Source organism: Chlamydotis macqueenii, chromosome W (genome assembly GCF_036417535.1).
Source record: "Chlamydotis macqueenii isolate bChlMac1 chromosome W, bChlMac1.mat, whole genome shotgun sequence".
NCBI classification, from domain to species: Eukaryota; Metazoa; Chordata; class Aves; order Otidiformes; family Otididae; genus Chlamydotis; species Chlamydotis macqueenii.
In genome coordinates, this window is record NC_141592.1 from 34,246,970 (window position 1) to 34,270,497 (window position 23,528).

Sequence of the window (23,528 nt, forward strand, 5' to 3'; positions counted from 1 at the left end):
CGGCCTGGCTGCAAGAAGTGGAGAGGAGATGAGAAGTGAATAAGATGTAAAAAGGATCCTGAGAGGCGTCTGCCAGCCTGTTGTGAGGAACGGCTGCAGACACCAAGGTCAGTGAAGAAGGAGGGGGAGGAGTAATGCGGCTCCTGGCCAAGATTCCCCTGCAGCCTGTGGTGACGACCATGGTGGAGCAGGTTGTCCCCCTGCAGCCCATGGAGGTCCACGGAGGAGCAGAGATCCACTTGGAGCCCATGAAGGACCCCGTACCAGGGGAGGTGGATGCCTGAAGGCAGCTGTGGCCCGTGGAGGGCCCGCTGGGTCAGCTGTTCTGGAGAGACTGCACCCGTGGAAGAGATGACCCATGCCGGAGCAGTTCCACGAAGGACTGTGGCCCGTGGGAGGGACCCCACAATGGAGCAGGGGAGGAATGCGAGGAGTTCTTCCCCCGACCATGAAGCAGCGGCGTAAAACAACATGTGATGAACTGACTGCAACCCCCATTCCCTCTTCCCCCCTGTGCCGCTCGGGGAGGGGGAAGGTAGTAGAGATAATGTTAAGCTCGGGAAGAGGGAGGGGTGGGGGGAGGTTATCTTGTTCCCTGTCTCATTATCCTGCTGTTTGTAGTAATAAATGAATAGTTTTCCCCAAGTTGAGTCTGTTTTGCCCGTGACGGTAACTTTAAGGATTTCTCCCTGTCCTTATCTCAAACCTCGAGCCGTTTTTCCTTATATTTTCTCTCCCTGTTTTTCTCGGAGTGTGGGGGGAGTGAGAGAGAGACTGCGTAGTCTGGTCCGATCGGGGCTGAACTACAACAGTACCCAGGGCCCTGAAATCCCTTTTGATGTTTCTCAGGCTGCTGCCGGCTGTGTCGCTGGCACCCACATGAAACACCAGTAGCGGATAGTAGTCCGTGGGCCGTATGAGGCTTGGTATTCTCTCGGTGACATCCCTGATACGAGCCCCCGGGAGACAGCATACCCCCCGAGAGAGCGCATCGGGGCGGCAGATGGGTGCCTCCGTACCTGTCAGGAGGGAGTCACCCACTACTACCACTCGTCTCTTTTTCTCGGTAGCGCTAGTTATTACACGAGCCGGTCGGGTTCCCTCGCACGGCTCCCGTGCCTCCCCCGAGGTGCTGGGTCTTACTTCTTCAGTCTGCAGAGCAGCAAAGCGGTTCTGCAGGGGCACCTCGGGGTTCTGGGGAAGCTGCTGCTTCCTCCTGCTGCCCCTTGCCCTTACAGCTTTCCATTCAGTGGCATCTTCTGCCTGCTTGCTGATGTCGTGTGTCAGTGCGGGGGGGTTGATTGGTTCACTGGGTGCTGCGGTTCCGGTGCAGACTGTGCCTGGAACCAAGCGTCCAGCTCCCTCTCCGCCTCCCTGATGTCCCGCAGCCTCCTGACCGCCTCCTGCAGCTCAGCCACCTGCCGCAGGAGCTCCTCCACCTGGGCACACCTTCTGCAGTCAGGGCTGCCGCCTGCCCCTGCCCCGGGAGCAGGGTCCGGGCACTGCCTGCAGCCCGAGCTCTGCACCGCAGCCTCCCGCCTCGGCTGCTCCGTCTGCACGGAGGCATCGACCGCCGCGGGGGGAGCCGGTGCAGACCTCCCGGCTGGAGCTGCAGCCTTTGTTCTCAGGCGGGTGTTGGCCATGTTGCCCTGGGAGGCGTGAATCACCAAGTGCCCCGGGGCGGTGCCCTTGCTGACGCGCCCTTCCCGCGCAAACTGCCACACCACGCCCTGTTTGCCCGTCCCGTTCGCCGCGCTGCGGGTCGCTGGTGCTCCCTAGGCCCTGCTTTATACGGGGAGAGGGGCCGGGCTGCCGGTGCCCCCTGGCTCCGCCCACGTCCCGTCAGCCGCTCTCGCGTGAGCTGCGGGCTCCTGGCGCCTCGCTCCGCTCCCCCCTGAGCTTCCCTGCTTCACTCTTTCTATTTTAGCATTAATCTAAGTAAAATAAACAATTATATTAGAAGGGCATAAGGAAATTACATCAGTATGGAAGTAGCCTCTTTATATCATTATCTCATTTTTCAGACTCTGCATACAGAATTATCTTTGGAGGGAGATGTCTCCCTCTGCTTTCTGTTTTGCACACACTAAACTGTTTAAGAAGAAATTTAGGGCAGTGTCTCTATCCTCCTCAAAGTATTTTATATTTCTGCATCAGTTAAACTTGAGAAGTGAGTTTAGATGCACACAGTTAAAAACTAAATCCAAGCTCTGTCAAAATTCATATTCAGGGTTTTTTATCCAAATTCCATACAATCATATTTTGTCAATGACCTAAGATGTAAGCATACTTGCTCAGTGGTTTAGGGTTTATCCTATAGAACACACGAGCTCATTTAAGTCAAACTCTTATGTCTTAATTACCCCACATGCAACTAAGACAACAATACTTATCTATCCTTTGGTGCAAAAATTGGTACTTTAAAGAAATTTTTACAAGTCAGTATGAAATTAAACAGGAAGACAAATTTAGTTAAAAATCATACGCTTACATATCTGCCAGAGCACGTAAGCTCATCAAGTGCTTGTTTTCCCCTATTAGAGTAGCAGTGTTTCCTAGCAGTGAAAGAAAATGCAAGCAAATAAAATGTCAGGAGAGAATATGGGGCTGCAAGGAAGCTCACAGAGAAAAGAAGGAACACAGTAATTAGGAGAAGGACTTAGGGAAAGAGTTACACCATCCCATGGAGTAAGAGATCAAGTGGAAAGGAGAAGAACCAGGAGAGACTTTGTTTTTTATGTTTCTAATTGATGCAATGCATGGCTGATGCCTGAAGATTTGCTACCAGTTTTGTTATTCTAATTAGCAAAGTGTATAGACAGGCAAGCCAACATTAAAATCCTGATCCATCTGGCAGACCTCAGGCAGCTTCAGCAGCAACTGAGGAGATGCATAAAGCACCATGACACCAGACACCTACACACTTAAAGAAGAGATTTATGGGCTAGCATGCAAAACTGACAGGGAGACTGTCCATTATTGTGGGATGGAGGCACCTTTGGTGAGCTATAACTGCAGCAGCAGAAGTAAGGCTGAGCATTATAAGCACAGACACAAGGCTATAGCTTAAGCCTGCACTTGAGGGGGGCAGGGGTGTTTGCTTGCTTTTTTTTTTTTTTTGACAGACATTCATTAATATGTTTGATATGTAGATGTAGATTTATATCACTTAAATTAAGCTAAGTAAAGTTACCAGATAAGAGAGGCTAAGGAGGTGTATGGTTAGGGATTACAGTGCGATGATAAATGATAATATGGTTTCATAATTAAATCAAATCTTACGTTAAAAAGGACTGGAGTCTGTTTGACTGGTAGATAGGTTTTTGGGTCTATTTACAGTCCAAAGGCACATTTAAACTGCTGAATCCCCCAGTCCTAAGTAGATCCTTTGACTGTGTGATGAGCATATTTTTCATTTTCTTACCAACTCCTCCTTATTCAGGGCACATCTCGGTTTCTGAAGGAAAAAGTTTTTTCTTTGTGATTGCTATCCTGAGGTTGAGCTTGGAAAATGTGACCTAGTTCTGTAAATATTTGACCTCCCCATCCCTTGCACATTCCACCCTCACCTTCCTCTGTTTCCTCACATAAACTGCCAGCAAAACATCTTCCCAATGGCATCATATCTCGCGAGGTAGGGGAAAGGCAGCACAAAACCAAAAATTGAACACAAAAAGTAGCAGCGCTGATGTTTTCTTCTAAGGGTATTCACTTTACAGTTCATAAAATGGCTACCCAGCTATAAAAACATCAGTGAGGGATTTAAGTGCATCATATATATATATATATATATCAAGACAAAATAAACTTGGATATAACTGGGTATATCACAGTCCCAAGTAAATGACTCGAGGCATCGCAGCTATGTACAAAGCTAATCTTGGTATCATATCATCCCAATTACCGGTTTATTATTTCTTCCGCTTCCATTCAGAGATGGATTTTCCAGTCTGATAAAGCATATACCAATCTGAAATTAGGAATTGGGGCTATTCACATGTAAGAGCCAGACCTGAAAATTATTCTTTGACATATTGAGTTTGAAATTATTTCAACAAAAATGAACACAGTTTTCAAAATCAGGTTTTTTGAGGTTTTTTTTGGGGGGCAGGAGGGGGAGTATGTTTCAATCATTCATGGAGCTCTTTAAAACACAAACAGAATAAATCCCCCTAACAGTGAGCTCCACCCTCCACAAAGATTTCCTATTCCCTGTCACCCCAATCTTCCCACTATTCTGTTTGGGTTTTTTTCTTAAATGACTCCAGGAATTTCCATTTATTTTTTTCAAAACTTTCATCTCATCACTCTCCCTGAACAGTACTTCCCTCACATAAATACCACGAAGTGCTGAACATATTTTTCTCTGAGGAATCCTTCAGACCATTGCTAAAGGTACAGCATGGCATTTGGGTGATTTTAGTTTCTCTGGATTCAGGCTAACTTGTGGCACACCATTCCAAAATTCATCTTGTAGCTTTAGCTAGACTCCTATCAGTGCTCAGTGTAGGATATTGTTCTGGTTTTGTTAGTGAGGGGGGGCCTAAGGTGGTAGCTTCTGTAGGAAACTGCTAGAAGTTGCTTCCCTTTGTTCAGTGGACTCAGCCAGGCCTAGGGTGGACCCGCTGCTGGCCAAGGCCGAGCCAATTGGTAGCAGAATGTCCTGTGATAACGCCTCTGCAATAACGTATTTAAGTAGGGGAAAACAGAAAAAAAGAAAAGGAGAAGATGTGAAGCAGCTGAGCAGGGGGCAGAGAGGGGGAGGCGCTAGCCTTGTGGGCCTTGCAGGCCTCAACCTCTGGCCTCCCGCCGGGCAGCCGACTGGGCCCAACTCGGCCCAGCCCAGCTGCAAGAAGTGGAGAGGAGATGAGAAGTGAATAAGATGTAAAAAGATCCTGAGAGGCATCTACCAGCCTGTTGTGAGGAACGGCTGCAGATGCCAAGGTCAGTTCAGAAGGAGGGGGAGGAGTAACATGGCTCCTGGCCAAGATTCCCCTGCAGCCTGTGGTGAAGACCATGGTGGAGCAGGCTGTCCCCCTGCAGCCCATGGAGGCCCACAGAGGGGCAGAGTTTCACCTGCAGCCCGTGGAGGACCCCACGCTGGAGCAGGTGGAGGCCTGAAGGAGGCTGTGGCCAGTGGAGGGCCTGCTGGGACAGCTGTTCTGGAGGGACTGCACCCTGTGGAAGAGATGACCCATGCCGGAGCAGTTTCACGAAGGACTGTGGCCCGTGGAAGGGACCCCACACTGGAGCAGGGGAGGAATGCAAGGAGTTCTTCCCCTGACGATGATACAGCGGCATTTAACAACGCGTGATGAACTGACCGAGACCCCCATTCCCTCTTCCCCCCTGTGCCGCTCGGGATGGGAGGTAGTAGAGATAATGTTAAGCCCGGGAAGAGGGAGGGTGGGGGGAGCAAGAGAGAGACTGCGTAGGCTGGTCCCGATTGGGGCTGAACTATGACAGATATCTACACCCAGGATGCGCACAGTATCATATACAAGCCTGAACACATACCATGTTACATATGCCCATGGGTGTATACGTATGTATATGTACATACAAAACGTTCTCAGTAGGCTATTAAGCATCCTTTAATCAAAGTCCCTAACTTATTCTATGCAGTCTTATGATCACCTCACAATACCTTGCTATGGAAAGTATGGGATTGCCTGACATGATTGCTTACAGTGGAAACAGGAACACCATGATCAAGGAGATCAGTAGAGAACATAGGACTGAAATAATGAATTTCAGGCAAAGTGATGCCTTTCAGCAGCCAGGCAGTCAGAAACAGAGCTGCAGAGAGTTGTCTGACCTCTGAGAACTATGCCTTAGACATGGGACCTTACGGACATAATCACTGCCGGTTTCTCTGACTGCAGCCTCCATCTACCCTGTCCCCCAGGCAAAAAAAACATTCAGAGATGTAACCCCATTCACTTACTCAGGGGGAATTTTGCATTCCCAAAAATGCAGATCACAATGAGGTTCCTTCCCAAAACAGAAAGTTCATACGGTCCCCTGGCACCTATAATTTTACACACACAAAGGGAAAGAGCAGGAGGACACAGCTGTATTCATCAGTACAGATTATTATAATTCCAAATTAAAAAACCCAAAGGCCAGACAAACACACTCTGGACATCCACATTTGTATGGTTTATGGCAGGTGCAAACCTAGAGGCCATTCAAAATAGAAGTCTAGCTTTTAGAAGACATGTCCACAGCTTAGCGTCTTTTGAATAACATCGTCGCCCTCATTATATTGAATTTACTTTGTGAATCATCTTTCCCAAGAGCAGTTCTTCATTTTTTCCTCCTCATCTTTTTTCTTTTTCCACAAATGGGAGGCTTAAGCCTTTGAGCAGCATTGGTTGCCTCCCAAAACTAGTGTCATCTGTGGCACTTTATACAGATATAAGATAAGAACCATATTAATGATGATGTTTTCCATGCTTCACTGCATTACTACAGGCTCCATGAAGAGTTAAACTCCTTTGCTAGAAATGATGTGTAGCTAAACTTGTGTGGGAGTTTAGTATATTCACAGCTGCAGACAAGTTACGTATGGTATCTCAAAGACCCTGCGTTCTTTAAGAGTCTTGCAGCAAACGTTTACTTTCAGCACAACCAACTAAACCAAAGCATTGTTTATTAAGTGATAATTCTATAACCCACATGGACACAATGAAAGGTCTTCACACCGCCCAGGTAGACCCAATGGAACTTCTTGCATAGGCAGAGAAAGCCAGTTAGCTCAAAAGAGTGATTTCAAAGCTGACAGTGAACATATCTGCTCTGAATAACTCTTGAAAGGGCCCTGTCTCTGTTGACTGTCAAGGGACATCAACCATAGACTGGCACCTCTATTTGAGTGATCCATTCACCCAGCTCCCATTCCCTCTCCAGTGAGCTATCTGGAGCAATTTATGAGTGCTCCTGTCCACTGCACTGAGGACTCTGGTTCTCTACCAAGCAGACTTTCCTCTGAGATGCAGGAGGCCCACATCCAGCCTGAAGAGGTGACGCTCCCAAGGAACACTGTGTCAAGACCCACCACAGCACGCACGCACTATTCTGAGTCCAGGAGCAATGTATGTGTGTGAGGATGGCAGTGTGCAGGATGACAGGAAGAGTTACATAAAGGTTAAGTGACTTATTTCAGAACTTGATGTATTTGTAAGAGAAATTTAATGCTAGGAAACAGCTCCTATTTCCTCCTTAATAGGAAGGAAAATTACAGTCTCTAACAGTAACACAAAAAGGTGCTGGAAACTAACGCTGGAGCAGAGGTTTTTTTTCTGGCTATGGATGTTTTTTTTCCACACTTCATTAGAACGGGTGGTTGTGAAAGGAAAGGCAGTAGAGAAGCTCCGGTGCTTCAGCATCCTTCAGAACAGCAAGGGCTTTGCAAATTGCCATATCCAACTCAATTAATATGGACATACATAGGGGCAGCAATTTAGGTGTGGGTTTATGTATGGCCAGATAGATGCAGATATCCTCACAGTATGCTTGCATATAGATATATATTTATCTATGTACATATATATAAAATCTTCAAGACAGATAAAATGCACACAGCTGTTAGCAGCTGAAGCAGGCCTTAATTACACTCAGGTTGTCATGGTAACATCTAACAAGCTTTGCCTTCCTGGATGGGAACATTTGCCCTCTTGGAGTTTCAGCATACCAAGAGAGAGGTTCTAAGGAAAATTTGAATAAATCGCACAACTTTCCCTGGCCTCTATGTCTTCCTGCCAAGGCAAAAGGGCCAGGAAATAGTAATGCTCCACAGGCCTGACCCATCAGAATAAGGCAAGAGTAAAATGGTACAGGAATTTAAAGTATGTTGGCACTTAAAATACTTTGTTTTGCTTAGAACTAACATCCACCCTAAGATCTCAAAGCATTATTATCATTATTTTTTAACATATCTTAGGTATCATTAACGTCAATAAGTCTGGTACCTGAAACCATCAGTAGTAACATCAGAGCTTTTATTGCTATTATTCAGATAAAAAGATAAAAGATAAAAAAACAACAGAAACAGCAAAATAAATTTCTGTGCCTTTTCACACCCCATTAAGTCTTCAAGAAAGCTAAACTTTAAAAAACTAAGAACAGAAGTCTGACCGACAAGGAAATACATTCTCATATTTTTGTTTCCATTTGTTTAAAGATCTAGGGGGAAAACCCAAATCCCTTATAGGTCAAAAACCTATCATCTCCACCCCTTTAAAAGCTCATGTTTATGAGGCATTTCAATAAAACCAAGAAGAAGAAAAGATTTTATATTTTGCTGAAGAACAAAACCACAAAAAATACCTCCAGGTGTATATAACATAAGGAAGGCACCACTCAAACACCATTATATGCATTCCCATGCACCTAATTTCAAGACTTTTGATGGAAAAACTCATAAAAATGTTGTACAGTATCAGCTGAGAGAGGTAGGCCAGTTTGTTCTGGTTTTGTTAGTGAGGGGGAGCCTAAGGTGGCAGCTTCTGTAGGAAACTGCTAGAAGTCGCTTCCCTTTGTTCAGTGGACTCGGCTGGGCCTAGGGCAGACCTGCTGCTGGCCAAGGCCGAGCCAATTGGTAGCAGAATGTCCCGTGATAACGCCTCTGCGATAACGTATTTAAGTAGGGGAAAACAGAAAAAAAGAAAAGGAGAAGATGTGAAGCAGCTGAGCAGGGGGCAGAGAGGGGGAGGCGCAGGCCTCATGGGCCTTGCAGGCCTCAACCTCTGGCCTCCCACCAGGCGGCCAACTGGGCCCAACTCGGCCCAGCCTGGCTGCAAGAAGTGGGGAGGAGATGAGAAGTGAATAAGATGTAAAAAGGATCCTGAGAGACATCTGCCAGCCTGTTGTGAGGAACGGCTGCAGACACCAAGGTCAGTTCAGGAGGGGGAGGAGTAATGCGGCTCCTGGCCAAGATTCCCCTGCAGCCTGTGGTGAAAACCATGGTGGAGCAGGTTGTCCCCCTGCAGCCCATGGAGGCCCACAGAGGGGCAGAGATCCACCTGCAGCCCGTGGAGGACCCCATGCCGGAGCAGGTGGAGGCCTGAAGGAGGCTGTGGCCAGTGGAGGGCCTGCTGGGACAGCTGTTCTGGAGGGACTGCACCCTGTGGAAGAGATGACCCATGCCGGAGCAGTTTCACGAAGGACTGTGGCCTGTGGGAGGGACCCCACACTGGAGCAGAGGAGGAATGCGAGGAGTTCTTCCCCCGACGATGACACAGCGGCATAAAACAACGCGTGATGAACTGACCGCGACCCCCATTCCCTCTTCCCCCCTGTGCCGCTCGGGATGGGAGGTAGTAGAGATAATGTTAAGCCTGGGAAGAGGGAGGGGTGGGGGGAGTTTATCTTGTTCCCTGTCTCATTCTCCTGCTAATTTTAGAAATAAATGAGTGTTTTTCCCCAAGTGGAGTCTGTTTTGCCCGTAACGGTAACTTTAAGGATCTCTCCCTGTCCTTATCTCAAACCTCGAGCCGTTTTCCTTATATCATCTCTCCCTGTTCTCTCGGAGGGTGGGGGGGAAGTGAGAGAGAGACTGCCTAGTCTGGTCCCGGGGGCTGAGCTACGACGCAGTTCTAACTGCATGTGTCACTCTCCCTGAAACAGGAGAAAGGACAAGGGATAGGTATGAGGATGGCTCTGTTTTTCCTATCTGAGTCCCACAAGACTATAAAATACGTATGTTAAATGCCTCACTGACCACTGAAAAAAGATTGTGCTAGGTGCTGCACAGAGGCAGACAGCATCTTTAAGAGCTTACAACCCAAAGAGATAAGACAGTAAAAGGAGGTAACAGCAAGTGGCTTTACAAGGATCACAGCCAAAAGATAAAGTGGAAGCAAAATCCAACTTTTCAGCCCAAAGGAGCCCTTGAGTAAGGTTTGGGGAGAATCTGCAAAGGGAAGTGCTGCCCCGGGTACTCTTGGAGATATGAATAGCAGAGGACTGTTCTCCAGCTTTGAGATGAGACACACAGGCATCCTCCCTGGAAACTCACTCAACTAACACAGCTGTTGCTCTTCAGGCCAGTGCTTTGCAGTTCCTTTGTGCAGATTCCAGAGGACAGGGAGTTTTTTCTCACAGGGAGGAGGCGATATATCTGGGATGGGGGGTCACAGCAGTGGGTATTCCCGCATATCCCAGTTCCCCAGGCTACTCTGCAAACACTTTCTCCCTTGTTTAACTCCCCAGCAGAGCTGCACACAGAGCTGAGCTCCTTATGCTCCATTTCATATCCCTTGCCTTATAAACCTTTATTAAGGCTTTATGTTACACAACTATAACCAATACAAAACTATTGCATTTAGGCTTCCAGGCGACTGAGTGTATTAAAACTCCTTACATGGAACAGCAGGAACCAATTCCTCATTTTTACTGGCTGGGAACTAAACCTTAATAGGCCACAGAGGACAAAACTCATAAACCTCCGGAGTAAGGGAAGGAGGAGACAGGGGGAATATGAAGAGAGGAGGGGGAGAAGTTTGCTGCTAAGGTTAGGGAATTATAACAGGAGAAAACAAAAGATGTGAAGCAAGGGCAGGGCGTGGTGAGGAATTCTCTCCACGCATGGCGGAGTTAACCTTGCCATCGATGCCCAGCAGCTGGAGGGGAAACAAATAAAGCGGGATCATGCTCCTTGACACTGGAATAGCAGCAACCTTCATCTCGAGCCCTCAGCTCCTCAGGAGAGGATGGGGATTGCTGGTTCAGGCAGGAGCTTCCATTGCCTAGCAACCAGCGCAAAGTCATCTGTCACCTTGGCCTACAGTTGCTTCATCCCGCCTTCCCCCTTTCTCCACACACCGTGCAGGGTCTCCAAGCTCGTTTGTCAGACTTCAGCTCCATCCACCTCTAAGCTCATCCAAAGAACACGCCGCTCCCGTACCGACTACAGGTAGTGTGACGGTTTGCACCTTTGGGTCGTTCATGCTGTCCCACTTCATCATATTCTACTTTTGCAGCCCCTCATTGGGTAGCTCTTGGAAAAGGGACCATCTGCTTTGAGAAAATACTTAAACCAATGGATTCACCTAGGAAGCACTGGCAGAAACTCCTGCAAGTGCACACACATCTCTTTCTGCCTGACTATGATGTTAAAATGTCCGTTTCTGCTGATGGAAACACATTCTGGGTGCAAGGATGTTTTAAATACAGGACATGGGAAAAAGCAAAAAAAAAAGAAAAAAAGAAGACAGTTGGAAGGTAATTTCTAAGAACTGCTATCCCCAGTATATATCAGGTGCTGTAAATGCAGAAACAATTCTGCAGACTGGAGAGAAAAAGTCAAATCTACGACTCGGAAAACTTCCCAGTTAAATTAAATCCTGTGACCATTTATTTTGGTCCTGAAAGTTACTGCTGGGATCCTGCCATGCTGTGTCACTCTGACCTGAACCACAACGGGCAAGGGATGATACTGCTTCCAGGAAAAGCAAGAAGTCATTTCACCCCCTCACCCAAGGAAAGAACTTACTAGGAAATTAAACAAGCTGAAACGCACAAGACAAGCCTAGTAAACACAGCTGTGCTCCAGTCAGCATCAGAAGGGCTGGCCGGACTCCAAAAGTTGAAGCAAGTTAGTCTCCACATCAGAGTTGCTTCAGATCAGATTGGAAAATAATTGCCCATTTCAGGCACCAGAAGGATATTTACTTCAGTGTGTTCTGACTTAGAAAATGGAAAACTATGAGATATATGGCAGAAGATACCTTCCAGAGCTTAAATTTATAATAATGTGATTCTTCTAATTACAAATTAGACTCTTAAGAGCAAGGGCCAAGAAGAGCCAGATTCTAGAGGTAAGAGTAGTGTGAATCAAGTAAGCTGACCTTGGAAACTACCTGGTATCACATCCCAGCCCACCATCAGGAATCCTATCCCCTCACTATGAGGCTCCTCTTTCAAAGTATAAACTGTTTTTTCACATTTTAATACTTACAATAAATAAAGAGGAGCCTTATTTATATTTATAGAACTTATACTTAATATAGGCTTAGAGAAGCACATGAGGAGGGGTGCCATGCTGAACCTCGTTCTCACCAACAGGAAGGGGCTGGTGGGGGATGTGAAACTCAAGGACAGCCTTGGCTGCAGCGACCACAACACGGTGGAGTTCAAGATCCACGGGGCAGCAAGGAACCTACGCAGCAAGCTCTCAGCCCTGGACTTCAGGAGAGCAGACTTTGGCCTCTTCAGGGACCTGATGGGCCAAGTGCCATGGGAGGCGGCCCTGGAGGGAAGAGGGGCCCAGGAAAGTTGGTCCATATTCAAGGAGCACCTCCTCCAAGCTCAGCAGTGATGCATCCCAATGAAGAACAAGTCGGGCAAAAAGGCCAGAAGGCCCACGTGGATGAGCAAGGAGCTGCTGGACCAACTGAAAGTGAAGAAGGAAGCCTACAGAGGGTGGAAACGGAGACAGGTAGCCTGGGAGGATTACAGAGAGGCTGTGTGAGTGGCCAGGGATCAGGTGAGGCAGGCTAAAGCCCTGACGGAATTGAATCTGGCCAGGGACATCAAGAGCAACAAGAAAGGCTTCTACAGGTACGTTAGGGACAAAAGGAGGTAGAAGGAGAATGTAGGCCCCCTCCGGAAGGAAACAGGTGACATGGTTACCCGGGACATGGAGAAGGCTGAGGTGCTCAATGACTTTTTTTCCTCCGTCTTCACTGATAAGGGCTCTTGTCCGACCACCCAAGCTGTGGAAGGCAGAAGCAGGGACTGCGAGAATGAAGAACCGCCCACAGTACTGGAAGAGCAGGTTGGGGATCATCTGAGGAACTTAAAGGTGCACAAGTCCATGGGACCTGATGAGATGCATCCGCGGGTCCTGAGGGAACTGGCGGATGAAGTTGCCAAGCCGCTGGCCATCATATTTGAGAAGTCGTGGTGGTCTGGTGAGGTCCCCGATGACTGGAAGAGAGGGAACATAACCCCCATTTTTAAAAAGGGGAACAAGGAAGACCCGGGCAACTCCAGGCTGGTCAGCCTCACCTCTGTGCCTGGCAAGGTCATGGAGCAGATTCTCCTGGAAACCATGCTAAGGCACCTGGAGAGCAAGGAGGTGGTTGGTGACAGCCAACATGGCTTCACCAAGGGCAGATCGTGCCTGACCAATTTGGTGGCCTTCTGTGATGGGGTGACAGCATCGGTGGACAAGGGACGAGCAACTGACATCATCTACCTGGACTTGTGCAAGGCATTTGACACTGTCCCACACAACGTCCTTCTCTCTAAACTAGAGAGACATGGGTTTGATGGACGGACCACTCGGTGGATAAGGAATTGGCTGGATGGCCGCACTCAGAGAGTGGTGGTCAACGGCTCAACGTCCATGTGGAGACCGGTCACGAGTGGCGTCCCTCAGGGATCCGTGTTGGGCCCGGCCCTGTTCAACATGTTTGTCGGCGACATGGACAGTGGGATAGAGTGCACCCTCAGCAAGTTCACCGATGGCACCGAGCTGTGTAGTGTGTTCATGTTCTGGTTTTATTTACTGAGGGGTGGCTACGTTGGTAGCTTCTGTGAGAAGCTGCTAGAAGTTGTTCCCCTTTGTTCAGTTGACTCAGCCAGGCCTAGGGTGGACCCGCTGCTGGCCAAGGCTGAGCCAATTGGTAGCAGAATGTCCCAAGATAACGCCTCTGCGATAACGTATTTAAGAAGGGGAAAACAGAAAAAAAAGAGAAGAGAAGATGTGAAGACGCTGAGCAGGGGCAGAGAGGGGGAGGCGCGAGCCTTGTGGGCCTTGCAGGCCTCACCCTCTGGCCTCCCACCAGGCGGCTGTCTCGGCCTGATTCGGCCCAGCCCGGCTGCAAGAAGTGGAGAGGAGATGAGATGTGAATGAGATGGGAAAAGAACCTGAGAGGCGTCTGCCAGCCTGTTGTGAAGAATTTCTTGTGAGAAGAATGGATGCAGACGCCAAGGTCAGTTCAGAAGGAGGGGGAGGAGTAATGCGGCTCCTGGCCAAGATTCCCCTGCAGCCTGTGGTGAAAACCATGGTGGAGCAGGTTGTCCCCCTGCAGCCCATGGAGGTCCACGGAGGGGCAGAGATCCACCTGCAGCCTGTGGAGGACCGCACGTCGGGGCAGGTGGAGGCCTGAAGGAGGCTGTGGCCCATGGAGGTCCCTCTGGGGCAGCTGTTCTGGAGGGACTGCACCCCATGGAAGAGATGACCCACGCCGGAGCAGTTTCACGAAGGACTGCAGCCTGTGGGAGGGACCCCACGATGGAGCAGGAGAGGAATGTGAGGAGTCCTTCCCCCGACGATGACACAGTGGCGTAAAACAACGTGTGATGAACTGACCGCAACCCCCATTCTCTCTTCCCCACTGTGCCTCTCAGGTTGGGGGGGAAGGTGGTAGAGATAATGTTAAGCTTGGGAAGAGGGAGGGGTGGGGGGAGGTTATCTTCTTCCCTGTCTCATTATCCTGCTTTGTTTTTAGAAATAAATGAGTGTTTTTCCCCAAGTGGAGTCTGTTTTGCCTGTGACGGTAACTTTAGGAATCTCTCCCTGTCCTTATCTCAAACCTCGAGCCGTTTTCCTTATATCATCTCCCCCTGTTCTCTCGGAGTGTGGGGGGAGTGAGAGAGAGACTGCGTAGTCTGGTCCCAATCGGGGCTGAACTATGACAATATTTTTCATTTGAAAATAAAATTCCTTTTTTTTTCTGGGAGGGAAATTTGAGCAGTACAAGGAGGGTGCTGCACAGGTCAGTTCTTGGGATGTACCAGGTCCTGGGAAATCACACCCACGACCCAGCCTGATAGCCAGCACAGTGCTATGAGAAAGTGTATTCAATCATGCAAACCCTAGACCAGCATTGGCCAGAGTGAGACAAATGGTCATTCTCACCCTGCTGAGTTGCCACGACAGCACTAAATTTTCTCATCGAAAAGCTTTTCTCTATAAAAAGGTAGAAGAGATAATGTTTTTTGTTAACATTTTTTATAATATCAAATTCAATTGAAATGAGCTACTTTGTCATCACAGCTCTTTATCGATGGCAAGCTGAACATTCTCAGCAAAACTGGGATGAGCAAGATTAAAACTTACATAAAAAGCACAGTTCTATTGATCACAGCAGCCACCACTGGCCCTCCACTGAAGCAACAACCAGCTACTTTTACAAAAATGTAATCCTCCAGTAGAGAGGAACTCATCTGCCTTCCAATCCACTCTCCATCATACTCTTCCAAACACTCTTGAGAGAGAAAGCAGACCAGTCCATCCCCCTGTTAAAACACTATTACTATGCAGTGACACCATCACACTTGATTTAAGTACATCTGGCATTTTCAGGTGTAATGCCTGAAGCAATAATACTAAAAAACCAGAACAACCCTAGTTACACCCTCTGGGAGTTGCATATGTGTCAACTAAGTAACTTATAGAGCTTTTATTTCCATAGTATCAAGCTCTTTACATTCTGTAATGTATTTATCCTCCTGCTACCCTGGGGAAGGAGAGGTCAGTGCTGCTCCTCTTGCTTTCCCAATGCTTACTTAGGTCTTCATTTTCTATTGCATGGAAGTTGGAGACCTCAAGATCGGTGTGGGTTTCAGGCTAAGAGGCTTGGTCGTTGCTGTGTGGGAATACATTGCTGTGGCTGAGAGCTGGCTTTGACACACAGAGCTGGCTCTGCTGGAAGCCATTTGTTCAAACCAAGTGTGATAATTACAGCAACTGTCCCTGAGGATGTATTGGGACTTCTATCTCCATTTCTGCTGCTAGGAAATGACATCCAGCTCTCCACAGATGCTGTTGTACACATTTCCCTTACGATCACCCACACTGCCACAGCAGTATGCACTTTTAAGCTAGACATGGGAAAAAGGAGGCCCAGAGCCCCCTGCTCTCATGCTGAACCTTGTGAGAAATCACTTGCACTGTCATTCTCCTCCTCTTTCAGCATTTAGGCTTAGACCTAGGAGCCTCTACCTCCAAAAGGTTCCTGAAGAGGAACCCTGGTGACCCCCTCCCGTTCCTCATCCTCCTCACATTCTCCACAGCCCTGCCTTTACGCTCCCTGGGCCCATTTCAAAGAAAGGACCAGGACAGTGGGCACACAAATGGATTCAAGCTTGCTTTTCTGGACAGCACTGGGCAGTTCGGATTCAGCAAGCAGAAGAGGTTCAGGAGACGACTGAGGGTACATGGAAATGGAGAGCCGGATTTTGATCTCATACAGAGCAAATAGGCAGGGAGACATACAGACCGATGGAAGCCCATAGGGATATGCAAGCGTGCAAGGAGATAGTTGGAGCAAGGGAATCATCCGTCCTGCAATCATAACTTAAGAACAAGTCTGATTCCCTACTTGTGGTAACCCAGGAGCAATTCCTGACAAATGGGTGGATCCACCGCTCCACGGGAAAAGGGGTGAGGAGATAGAGCAGAAGCTGGCAAAGGGAATTCAGTTCCCTTCAGTCACAGGCTGGACCCTCGCACAATAAAGGACACATGTAGCTCCTGTGTGGACACGTGATGCTGGGGACTACAGTGCCTCTGCTCAGCAAGCCAAGGAGTTAACAAATCCCCTTTATTTGCCTCAGGGTCAAGGGTCAGTGTAAGTAAATCATTAATTAACATGCTGCCGCTTCAGTGCTATTGACAAGGTTTTGTGTACACAGTGGTACTGTGGCACCCCTTGCAATTAAGCAGGCAGTGAACTTTCCTCCTCCTGCTGTCTCCCGCTCGGCTCGAGCAGGCTCACTGACTGCCCTGTCCTCATCAGAGTCTCCTCTCTGTTCTTCCTCTTGGCATGGGGTACCAGCCACCTCTGTGCTCAGGCTTCTTGCCTGCCCAGCAGAGTTATCTTCAGAAATCAAACCTCCTAATTTTGTTGCTTTCTAACTTCATGCAGCACCTGCTCCTTTAAAATAAACTCACTGGCTATGCATCCATCAGCATATGCATTATTTTACCTCCCTGCTCATGTAAAGCTGCACCTACAGACTCTAAAAGAGCTCACAGGTGCTTGGTGATAACTCGTCAGACTTCAGACACTACAGTGTCTCAGAGGGGGGAAAGAAATCTTCACCTGTCAGCCCCTAGATTTTAATAAAAACCTGAGATCCTAATACCTTACTAATGGCACCTGGATTTATTTCGATTTTTTTTTCTTTTCTAATCAAAACAGATCTGTTGACAGCCTGATTTCTATGCCAGTTGGGAAACTGCCATATAAAGAGCAGTCATTTCAGAGACTCCACAGTCACAGATCCTCTTAACAATCAGGCCTACAGTGTTAGAGGAGCTCACAAGAAATGTTTTACACTTTTCTTTGCAGAGGAGTCTGCTTTCTTTTGATTGCTTTGGGTTTCAGAAAGGTCTTGGCCTGCTGTCTGAAGGTCTGAGGTTGATAACAAAGAGCAACTGCCTCAGAGCTACATTGCACTGCGATGAATGCTGGTTTCAAAGCTGAACTTCAAGTTCCATGGAACTTCAGCTGGAAACCCAAGATCAGGGTTCATCATTCCCAAACCCAGAATTAAACATCCTATCAGTGTTCTGTGACGGGACAGCCAGTCCTGGAAGGTCTGCCAGTTCTCAAACTACAAATTAGAGACTGTCCTAGCAAAATCCTCATGTATATTTGTGCGGCTACTAATCAAAAAGAATTACAGACACTCTGATCTACTTAAATACTTTTGAAATAAAAGCATCTGGACAGCCACCTTCCTCTACTCACGAAGCATCGTATTAGTTCAATGTTGTCTTAAAATCTTTGACATATCTTTCACGTAAAATAGGAATGACATGATAAACATGATCTTAACACAGTAGGACCTCTGACAATCCTTTCCCCTCAAACACCTACAAATTGCTATTATGATAATCTGGTTCCCACCACAGTTTGCCCCTCCTCCTCTCTTTTTTTTTCAAATTCAGAAAATTCAGGTAAGTGCACAGTCATTTCTTCATTATATCATTGAGAAATTGCTACTTTGGGGAAACAGTACAGTAAAGATCCTCTGGTACAAAGTTGATTAGCTTTCCACAGCACTTTCTATATGGAGAAAAAAGCACAGCCTGTGCAAAGCCCCTTTTCTCCCTGCCAGTTGCAGGCACTGGAAGGTCTGATGAAAACTAGAAGGGGGAAGAATACATCTGAGCATCTCCAGAAGCTGTGCAAGGGCTTTGCTCAGATTTTGAGGCACCTTTAGCTATGACAGACTAGTACATCCTCAAGAATTTAGATAACACACAAGTCTGCCTCATTTCAAAGCTTAAATGCCAAGATATCAGTAATTTTAAAGGTACCTCCAATGCATTAGAGACAACTGACATTTCAGGTATGCTGATGGGACTAGCCTGTCCCAACCTATGCCTCCCTTCCCCTCCCTTACACCCAGGTACTCTCTTCTTGCACTTGCACATTGTTACCAGGAATGGTAATCTTTGCTTATATACTCTGTCTACATAAAAAGAGTATCTACACACTGGCAACATTTCTCTATGCAGTGCACTTGTGGATTATGCATCCTGGTATTTCTGGTCACCAGGAGAAAGGTTGAGGGAATCAACACTTCCCTCCTCTTTCAGAGTATTCCACTGGTATTTGCTGTCTTTGTATTTTAGAATCCAGTTCACAGCCTTTGCACTGGTTACATGAAAATGCCAACCTGTACGGTTCCTGAATCCAATGGATGTTAAAAGCACAAAGCTGCTAGCAGACAAATTAACAGCACATAATTTGTCTCATGCATAAACCTCTTTAAAAAGTACAGGGCATTTGGTGTCAAGATTAGACAATTAACTTTGTCAGAGCACAGGAGAATGTGCTGAAACACTTACATTTGCAACGTAGTATTAAGTCTGCAATTTTCACCGGGACTTGTGTGAGTAAATACTCTAGGTCAAAGCCCTGACAGCCTTATTTAGATTTTGCTCACTTAGTGCAGGCTCTGCTCAAGTAAAGACCACATATTATCCAAGGAAAGACTTCAGAGTTTGGCTCTGTGTTTTGACAGCCTATAAAAGACTGGCTGGAGCGTAAGCAGGATCAGCAAAAGTAAGCCCTTCCATATACACAACTCTGTCTGAAACCAGTGCTGTTTTACATGCTAGCCAAAACATGACTGTTCACTGCAGCATATTCTGCAGTGCCCCAGCCAGCTAAGCTTTAAAAACATCCCAAACTGGGGAAGGGCTTCTGACAATCCCCTTTATGGTGAGATGTGGCATCAATAGAGTGATCCATCAGCAGTTCATATCTATGATCAAATGGGCTCTTTCTCTGGTGAGCGGCAGACCCAGGGAGATTAGCACCTGTCTCTCTTCTGTTTATCACTGGCAGGTGCTTAAGTGAAGCAAGATATGGCTCTGCTAAAGCAAACAAAGCTCCCAAAAGATAAGATAGATGTGCTGGGCTGCTGAGCTAATGCTCGCTCAGGAAACAAAGCAAATAAGCCTCTGTTTAGCAAAGGTGGCTTTGTGAGCTGATAAGAGGAACATGGTAATTCATTAATATAGTGAGTATTAAGTGTCAGTGTATAGTTACTAGGAGAAAGCCTTCTGCAGCACAAACAAAATAAATTTACTGCCCCTGCAAAATCTGAGGACCTAGGTGACTCTACAATGTCAGGAGCAGACAGGCACAAGCTAGCTCTGTTCAAGCTAATCCCAGAGCTGGAAGATCAGGGCATCCCAGAGCAGAGGCACAGATGTGAGCCAGTTCTGATCTGGAGGCAGTCTGGCCACATTCATGCAGCACCTGAGCTAACAAGCCCCCCTTCTCCCTAGATAGAACTCCATGCAGCTTAAGTTCATCAGCCAGATAGGTGGATCTCTCTATCCTATTCTATTTTGCAACCACCTGGTGTAAATACCAGATAGTAAACCAGCTTTTTAAAATATAACATTGAGGTTAACTATTGTAGGAGTCTCTTCAGCATTGAAGAACTCAGGTGTGTGGAAGGCAAGAAAACAAGATGAGAATTTAGTCACTAGGCTTGCGGTTTCATCAGACTATGTAAAAGCTAGAAGAGGATGTTGTCATCACTATGTGAGTAAGTGTTATAAATGAGTTGAGTCCCAAAACAGGATTCCAATTATAGTTTCCAATTTATTGAATAGAAACAAGCAAACAGCGCTGGGTGCGCTGGGAGTCTTCGCTCCACCAAGATGCACACCCCTTTGTTTACAATTACAGTATTTATAACCTCTCCCGGTCCCCCCATCGTGCCCGTCTCCTTTTTTTTGGGGAGCTCACAATCTCCACTCCATTGGTTACTCACACCGTTCGTGGCAGGTACTGATTGGCCAAGAGCGTACCACTAGCCGCTATACAGGTGTTAATTGGCTGAAAGTACAGAAGCGGCTGGTCCCATATTTGGGGTTGTTTACGTGCCCGTGGCCATCAGCCCCAGCCCGCCTTTCCCGCCTTTTGTTCGCTCCATTGTCAAGTGTCCTTCTTATGCAAACAGCGCTGTTAAGCGGGTAAAATCCTTAATTATGTCAAACTACTAAGGCAGGAGTGTATCCTGCCAAACGCATTTTTAATAACTTAAATAAACCTCCCAAATACGTTTATAACTTTAAACAAAACTTACAGAACTATGTACACATCTTCCTGTTTGCCCTAAGCCTGTGGCTGTATAAGAACAAACAGGATAATCAAAGATTCCATAAACAGAGAGGGTCACATTTCACCATGCAGCCCTAGTATTGCTTCACACTAACACGAATCAGGTGAACATATCTCACAGTAAGGAATGGAGAAGGAAAAATATCCCCCTTCTTTCACTTTTGCTTAAATGTTTTCTAGACATCTGTAGGAACACGTTTCTTTTATTCAAATTACTAGGCATACAGCAACAGAACAGCACAAATGTTGCAGTCATTCAACCAGAAGCAGAAGTTTAGTACTGTAATGCTGCTTCTTGCACCACTGAAGTCTCCAAGTTTTCACAATTCAGAGACTTTGCAAAAATATTAACTCACAAACACTAAAAAACTTGCCTGACACAAGAACAGAAATGTCTGTTAAAAGCTCTGACCCAACATGCTGGTGTTTAACATCTTTGTCTAATATGAAAATCCTTTCACATAGTAAAAGTAGATGTCATTTGGCCTTCTCAGTTTAAGGAAAAAATAGTTCCTTGTGAATTTGTTTAATGTAAATAAACCCTCTATTTATCTTTGTCTTTAATAAATTCATACATTATTAGAAAATTATTTATACAAGAAGACCCCCTGAGCTATATCATCTCATTTTAAAACATTTCCTGTTGGTGGAATACAAAGCAGCCACCTGCAATTGCCTAGTGCTCAAAAGGATTTAAATAAACACACACAGATAATTAAATCAGTTAACCTTCCAAATTAAAACAAGCACATTGCATTATCTTCAGTTTATCCTAAAAGAAAATATGAAGTTGCCTCAGATAAATAGTTTAATAAAGACAGTGAAGAGCTTATACAAGTGGCATAATGCTAAATCTTCTAAGCATGTGGGCTAATAGGATGAAAACTCACTTTCTGACTAGCTTCATTTTGGAGAACTGGCTACTGGTTTGCACAGGACTAGGGGATCAGATTTATTTCACAACCCACATTGCCAGAGCAGTTTCACCTAACATCATTCAGGCAGCCTAAGCCATTGGTCATGGGTCACTCTCTATTCAATTGAAAAGAATAAGTGGGATGAGAGGCCACATTCAAGTACTGCTCTCCCATGGCTGTAGAAGAAAGCCAAACATTTAACCTTCATAAGACTGAAGTTAGAGCAGATGAATCGTAGCCATGGTCACAAAATTCCACTTTATGGCTCAAGTATCCACTGCCTTTTTGTAAAGAAATAATGGCAGCTGGGGTAAAGTTCCTTACACAACCAGAAAGCTAGGCACCACTCATTAGTTACGCTACAGAGAAAAGAAGTCCAGACTGAGAGTTGCTCTAGCAGCTTGGTGACACCAATTGTCCATTAGTATCAGTGTGCCAGCTTGGGTCACGGTAGGTCACCTACATGCAGAGAAGTTTTCCTTATGGTCAGCAGTTTAGGTGTGCAGCACACAAGCTGAGCCAACAATTGCCTTACCAGCGTCAGTCTGCTAGAGGCTGGCCAGAAAAACACTACTCCATTTAACAATTTTTTCTAGCTTTGAAGTATATTTCTCTTGTGTGAAGAAGAGAAGAAATATCACTGCAGATTATCCAGTGCTGAGATGTGATTTTAGAGGAGAGTTTTCTACCAGTTTCAGAGCAGGTTTACTTACTGGTTTTTAATCCCAGATATCATCAAAACAGGATAAACAGAACATCTTGTTAAAAATACTATCCTGGATCTGAGACACCATCAAAATAAGAAATATGCTAAAAGCAATATTGTTTCAGAAAACATTTCAATGCTTTCCAGGAGAAGAAAAAGTTTTGTTTGCTTATTTTTCCATCATCTCTGCTCATAAAATTTGGCAGCACCTTATGTTTTAAGCAGGAAAGGAAACAGTTACAATTTTAACAGTGAACCGGACTGCACTACAGACCCTGCACACAGCTCCTATAATCACATCTCATAGGCCGCTTGCTGCTCAGTGCTGGAAGGTCCTGTAGCCAGGAGCTGCTATTACTCTGGCAGTTCTGTCACTGTTGCTGATGGCATTCGTTTTCATGACCAAAACTGCTAGCTTCTCAAAAATGTTTTGTGAAAACCTGCTCTAAATGACAAATCTAAGGCTTTTTGGTGGGTTTTTTTTGTTTTTTTTTTGTTTTTGTTTTTGTGGTTTATTTGTTTGGGGGGGGTGTGTGTGTGTGTATATATATATGAATAAATCCCCATACAGTTGAAGTAAATGCCATTCAAGCACCAAGGACAAAAAAGGTCTGTTGGCTACAACAGTGGCAACATTTTTGCCCCAGTATTGACCCCAAAACAAGTTTGTGGAAGTTTTGGAAACAAGATGATCCTATACTGAGGCTACTTAGGAGATCTACAGAGAAATAAGCTGGTACCCCAAATAAAAAAAAGATAAAGAAGTTTAGAGTGAGCACTTGCTGCTATATCACCTAATCTGACTTACCATGTAGCATGGGCCACTGAGGTTTGCAAAGATATTACAAGCCCTAGCAGAAATTGGTACATACAGAAGTAAACTTCACAGAACTAGACTGAAAACTGAATCAAACATGGGAGCTGAACTGATTTTTTTTTGCTCAGGGTGCATTTAGGTTGCACACCAAGCATATGCCAAATCTCAGTTGGATCTTCAGGCTTGTTTCTGTACACATAATAAAATTCCTAAGTCAAGGCCTGATTACCCACTGCCCTTGCTTACCAAATTGTTCAATTGTTCTGGTTAGCCTAGCAAACAAGCCCAAATTTGCATCTGCTGCTCTGTAGATAAATCCCCTGGGCTGGTACAAGAGAAGGTCATGGCACTGGGAGTACATCCTTTAATGCCACAGGCTGTACTATGCAGCCCTGTAAATAAATACAGGGAGCTTAGTTACTAAGGCTATCCCTTCTGCACCTCTTACTGGAACTTGAACATTAACAGGAAAAAAACAA

General features: G+C 46.2%; 1 protein-coding gene and 1 long non-coding RNA gene across 2 annotated transcripts in view; one reads left to right on the plus strand and one right to left on the minus strand.

Annotated features, from left to right (window-relative positions):
• LOC147596652 (uncharacterized) overlaps nucleotides 1-645 on the plus strand; it is a 322,521-nt gene extending 321,876 nt beyond the window's left edge. Inside the window, exon 2 of the long non-coding RNA XR_015261362.1 lies at nucleotides 536-645. This is a non-coding gene — a long non-coding RNA (uncharacterized LOC147596652). The remainder of the gene's footprint in view (nucleotides 1-535) is intronic.
• The window catches only part of LOC104482491 (CUGBP Elav-like family member 4), an 829,267-nt gene that overhangs the window by 657,732 nt on the left and 148,007 nt on the right, over nucleotides 1-23,528 (minus strand).